Here is a 5,786-nt window from a genome sequence, read left to right on the forward strand (position 1 = left end):
ATAGCATCTCTGTGTAGGGTTTCTGAGGAGTTGTTGTTGCTGTTGTTAGGTGCCATCAAGTTGGTACTGACTCATAGTTACCCTATGCACAACAGAATAAGACATTGCTTGATTCTTGGCCAACCTCAGATCATTGCTATGTTTGATCCCATTGAGGCTGCCACTGTACCAAGATGGCTTGTTGGGGGTCTTCCTCTTTTTCTTTGACCCTCCACTTTATCAAACATGATAGCCTTCTCCAGGGACTGGTCCCTCCTGACAATATGTTCGAAGTATAAAAGATGAAGTCTGGCCATCCTGGCTTCCCAGAAGCACTCTGGCTGTACTTCTTCCAACAGAGATCTATTTGTTCTTTTGGCAGTACATGTACTTTCAATATTCTCTTCCGACATCATAATTCAAATGCATCAATTCTTCTGTTGTCTTCCTTATTCAGTATCCAGTTTCCACATGCATATGAAAAATACCATGTCTTGTGTCAAGCACAACTTAGTCCTGAACCTGACATTTTTGCTCTTCAACATTTTAAAGAGTTCTTGTGCAGCAAATTTGCCCAATGCAATACATAGTTTGATTTCTTGACCTCTGCATCCATGAGTGTTGATGATTGATCTGAGCAAAATGAAGTCATTGACAACTTAAGTGTTTTCTCCATTGATAAGAATATTTATTGGGAGTCTGATGTTTCCTGTTCTCTGCCCTACATGGCTGCAGCTCTGGCCTTCGGTCTGATCCGGCCCCACCATGGCTTCTGGTTTGGAAGAGCTACAGAAAGATCTGTAAGACATCAAGGTGTTTCTGGAAAAGGCCACTAGAAAAAAGAGTATGATGCCCTTACAAGTGAAAAAGCCAAGATTGAGACAGAAATCAAGAACAAGATGCAGTAGAAATCACAAGGAAAAACAGACACTGTTGACAATGAGAAGCCAGCGGCTGTGGATGCTCCCTTTTCAATGGGATATACAGTGAAAATTAGTAATTATTCATGAGATCAGTCAGATAAGTTTGTAAAAATCCACAACACTTTAACTGGAGTCCATCAAGTCCCTACTGAGAATGTGCAGGTGCATTTCACAGAGAGGTCATTTGATCTTCTGGTGGTGGTGGTGGTGGTGGAGGAGGTGGTTATGTGCCATGGAGTCGGTTCCAACTCATAGTGACCCTGTACAGGGTTTCCAAGGCTATAATCTTTACAGGAGCAGAAATCCTCATCTTTCTCCCGCAGAACTACTGGTAGTTTTGATCTGCTGACCTTGAGGTTAGCAAAGAACCTAAATGGTAAGAGTTACTCCATGGTCATTAACAACCTTTTGAAACACATCTCTGTGGAAGGCAGTTCAAAAAAAGTCAAGACAGATACAGTCCTTATCTTATGTAGAAAGAAAACTGAAAACACATGGTGGGACTCTCTGACTCAGGTTGAAAAAGAATGCAAAGAGAAAGAAAAAAAGAAAGCCTTCCTATGACACTGAAACAGGTCCTAGTGAGGGATTGATGAATATCCTAAAGACAATTTATGAAGATGGAGATGATGATATGAAGCGAACTATTAATAAAGCTATGGTACAATCAAGAGAGAAGCAAGCCAAAGGAGATACAGAATTTTGAGACTTTTAATGATCATTATAGGAACCATGATGTGGAAATACTGTTGTTTCCAATAAAGGAATATTTTCAGTAACCTCAAATGCATGTGAAAGTTGGACAGCAAATATGGAAGACTGTAGAAGAATTGATGCTTTTGAATTACGGTGTTGGAGGAGAATACTGAAAGTGCCATGGGATGCCAAAAGAACCAATAGATCAATTTTGAAAGAAGTGTAGCCAGAGTGCTACTTGGAGGCCAAGATGGCCAAATTTCGTCTCTCCTACTTGGGACATATTGTCAGGAAGGACCAGTCACTGGGGAAGGATATCATGTTTGTTAAGGTGGAGGGTCAGAGAAAAAGAGGAAAACCCCCAGTGAGAAGGAATGACCAAGTGGCAGCATCAATAGGCTCAAGTGTGGCAACAGTAGTGAGGTTGGCCCAGGATTGGGCAGTATTTCGTTCTGCTGTGCATAAGGTCGCTATGAGTTGGCACCAACTCGATGGCACCTAACAACAACAACAACACAGGTAAAATTTGACTTATCATATTTACTTAGCCTTCTTCCACATAAAAGGAATGAATTCTCCATTTCCCACTGGAGGATTTATTTAAATCAAATACGTTTATTAACAAAAAACAGAATGTTATTTATTGGTCAATGGTGAGAAATTTTGTTTTCTTTGCACTGAGGTGCAACTGAAAACAGAAGGCTGTGGTCTTTGATCTTCATAAATAATATTTTAAATCCTCTTCACATTCAGCAAGCAAGGTTGTATCGTCTGCATATCACAGGTTGTTAAAAAGCCTCTTCAATCCTGATGCTATGTTTTTCTTCATATAACCTGAGGAGTGGTTGGTGAGTTTGGCCCACCAACTTTGTGGTTAGCAGTCCAGTGCTTATCCTGTAGTGCCATACCAGAACGACTCTTCAAAAATTAAGTTGTGAAAAATGTCTGCCACTGGGGACATAGTTAAATCCAATTTGATTGTTTGACGTGTCAGCATGTTTAAAATAAAAGAAAGGAAACAATATGTATAAGAATTATACTACCACAGATTACCTTTCTGTGTCTTTTCTAGTCCTGCTTTCATATCCCTTGTTCTACTAGATATTCTAGATATGTTTTAGAGTAAGGTTAGTAAATACCTTGTTAAAAAAAATCTTTAAAAGACATGCTGTAAGACCTAATTCTGACAGGCAGAAACCATTCCCATAGCTTGCTATTCCATCCCTACCACCTGAGCTTCAGGATAGAGATATAATATAATATACAGTATGAGACAATACAGATCCAGAACTGTGTACTTAGACCTGCTCGTTACTAAAGCCCCTTAACCATGCTAAGCCTTGCTTCAGCCCTAAGTAAAGTCTTTTTGATTTCAGAAATTCATAAGGTTATGTACCAAATGCTAACACAGGACATGAGCAATTTCAGATCTATGTTTTGACTTGCTGGAGGTAATTCCACTAAAATACAGTGAGTGACACACTTTTTGAAGGTTTTACAAATTTTAATTAGGATCAATTTGATCCCCAAGTGCCAAGGGAAGGATTTTTCCCTCATTAGAAAAAAAATCAGTCTTATTACATAAAGAAATACAAAATGTCATAAAGGATTCTTGCAAAAGGACATGCCTTTGGGCTATCAGGCTTAAAGACATATAAAAAACCAATGCTACAATTGTTTTGTGTTTATTAAAAATGTGCCACAGAAGAGACCATCATTTTCTCTTTGGACTCTTAAAACTTTTAATGATGTTTTAGGGCAAGTGTTAACCTTTAGCAGAGAAGATATTTGGTTTTGATATATATATTGAAGTGGGATCCTATTGATTGCTTCTGGCATACTGCATCAAGTATACACATGGTTGGATTCATATGGAGCAAACTGACCTAATTCAACAAGCTTTTTTTTCTTCAACTATACTAGTATGAAATTCAACTATACTAATTAATGCTGAAAGATAAGCCCTGGACAAAAAGGTCAGTTTGTACCTTAACGTGGTGGTTCAAACCCACCATCTGCTCCTCAGAAACCCTATACAGGGTTGCTATGAATCGGAACCAATTCAACAGCATTTAACAGCAACAACAACAATGCCATATAAATAAATGGAAATATTCTATAAAGTATAAGATCACACTTGTTATTACTATCTTCATATCTATCGTTAATACAAAAACCTTGACAGATTGATTATTCATTGGAAAGAAACATAGAGCCTTATAATGTGTCTACTGTTTTATGAGTAAGCATTTAAGGTAAATTACATTTTTGGTATCTTAATGTTCTGAAATTTCAAATAGGTACCAGATTATTACCTTTATCCCAGGAGAAATAGAAACAATGACTATATAGCCTTTGTAATCATCTGGATAAATATATAAGATGTTAAACTGAAATAAATAGACAACATTTGTGAAATATCTAAGAGGTTAAGTTTTAGTGAAATTACAGGCTGCTAATCAAATAGTCCAGAAGACGGTCTCAGAAACACACTAACACATACCCACATGTGTGTTTCTTTCACTGAATTTCAAATCTAGCTATAAATGATTTCAGATTGTTTGAGAGTATTCATTCCAGTTGTAATAAGGACATAAGTAAAGGCCATTGATGTAGTTACTCTTTGTAGAAGACTGAGAAATGGCTTCAATCAGTTACACATCCCACTGTGCTTAGTGAATGGGTTACAAAATGAGATTTATTCAAGATCAAATAGCAGGCATGCTTGCATCCTGTGATTACATGAAAAGAGCCTATCTTGAGGCAGGTATGGAATGTCCTACCACTTTAGAAGACAACTTTTTTTAGTTTTCACCACCTTGCTAGACTCTTAAACTTTTTAAACTGTTCCACAGTTTCCTGCTTTGACCCAAGCTTGAGATTTATTGATAGAGACCTGTTTGCTTTAACAACTTACTACCCCACCTCATTCCAGTGGCCAAGGAATTGTAGTTCTGTTGTCTCTGAGATTACCACAAAGCACTGGCAGTTTAGAATACTGCCCAAGAATGCTAAATCCAAGTGTGAGATTTCAGCTAGTGTTCCCTGGATGCAGAAGAAAACAGTAATGCCCTGCTTTTCTGAGCTGCTGTTTCAGTAAAAAAAAATAAACAAAATAAAAATTTTTTAAATTCATCAAAGATGTTTTTTCTTTTGGTGTTTGGCACAAATAACTATAAAGCTCTATAAAATGACCTCCAAACAATTACAAACCAGGCATAGTAAACAATAATTTATTACTGGTACTAGTAAACAGCTCTCCCCAGGAAACTATAATCTACATAAACCATGCCAAAAGATAGCAAATTATTTCCTATTACACTCATATAACTGCTACTGTTAGACCTGTTCTGCTTTGTACTACCTACTAAGGAATAATGGAATCCAAAGCACTCACCTGTGTCAAAAAAGTAATTGAAATAATGCATGATAACCCAATTAAATCCACCAGAAATAAAAACTAGCTTTTAAATTCAGTTCTGCAGGTGTTTTAATGATCAATATTCATTTATTGAAAACCACTCAGTAAGAGTCTAAAGAAAAGGATTACCAGTGGGAGGAAGGACAGAAAGGGGTAAAAAAAAACCCAATATAGAATTAATTTGAGAAATTCATGACCCTTCTGTCAGTTGATTATACTGACAGTAGTTTGCATTCAGCTACTATTCTGGAAGCTATGTGACCAGAATTTCAAATATCATCAGTATCACACATGATAAATAGGTCATCATGAATAAGCTTCCAGCTTAAGGAAGAAAGTCCTACCAATCTACTTCTTGAAATTAGCCAATGATAACACTATGGATCACAACAGACTATATCCCACTCACTTGTTTTGGAGAGATCATCAGGACAGGTTGACTGATCACTGGAAGAGGAGATCATGTTTGGTGAAGGAGAAGGCCAATGGAAATGTAGGAGACCACTAGTGAGATGGCTTGGCAAAATAGACAAAACTGTGAACTGAAACACACTAATAATCATGAAGATGAGTCAGGATAGGGTAGAAATTCATACGGTTGTACATAAGGTCACCACAAACTGGAGTTTCTTCAATAGTATCTAAGAACAACAATGATAATGTTGGAAAATGTAATACATAGGCTGAACTGTTTAAGGCACCGAATTATAAATAGCAAGGACCATTCTACAATGATCTTAATGATTAAAAAAAAAAATGGCAATGAG

The 5,786-nt window shown here is 37.1% G+C and overlaps 1 pseudogene; it reads left to right on the top strand.

Annotated features, from left to right (window-relative positions):
- Positions 1–828: 828 nt before the first annotated feature.
- LOC102837707 lies at positions 829–1,608 on the top strand (annotated as a pseudogene).
- Positions 1,609–5,786: the final 4,178 nt, after the last annotated feature.

The sequence above is a fragment of the Chrysochloris asiatica genome, unplaced genomic scaffold (assembly GCF_000296735.1).
Source record: "Chrysochloris asiatica unplaced genomic scaffold, ChrAsi1.0 scaffold00068, whole genome shotgun sequence".
Classification (NCBI taxonomy): Eukaryota; Metazoa; Chordata; class Mammalia; order Afrosoricida; family Chrysochloridae; genus Chrysochloris; species Chrysochloris asiatica.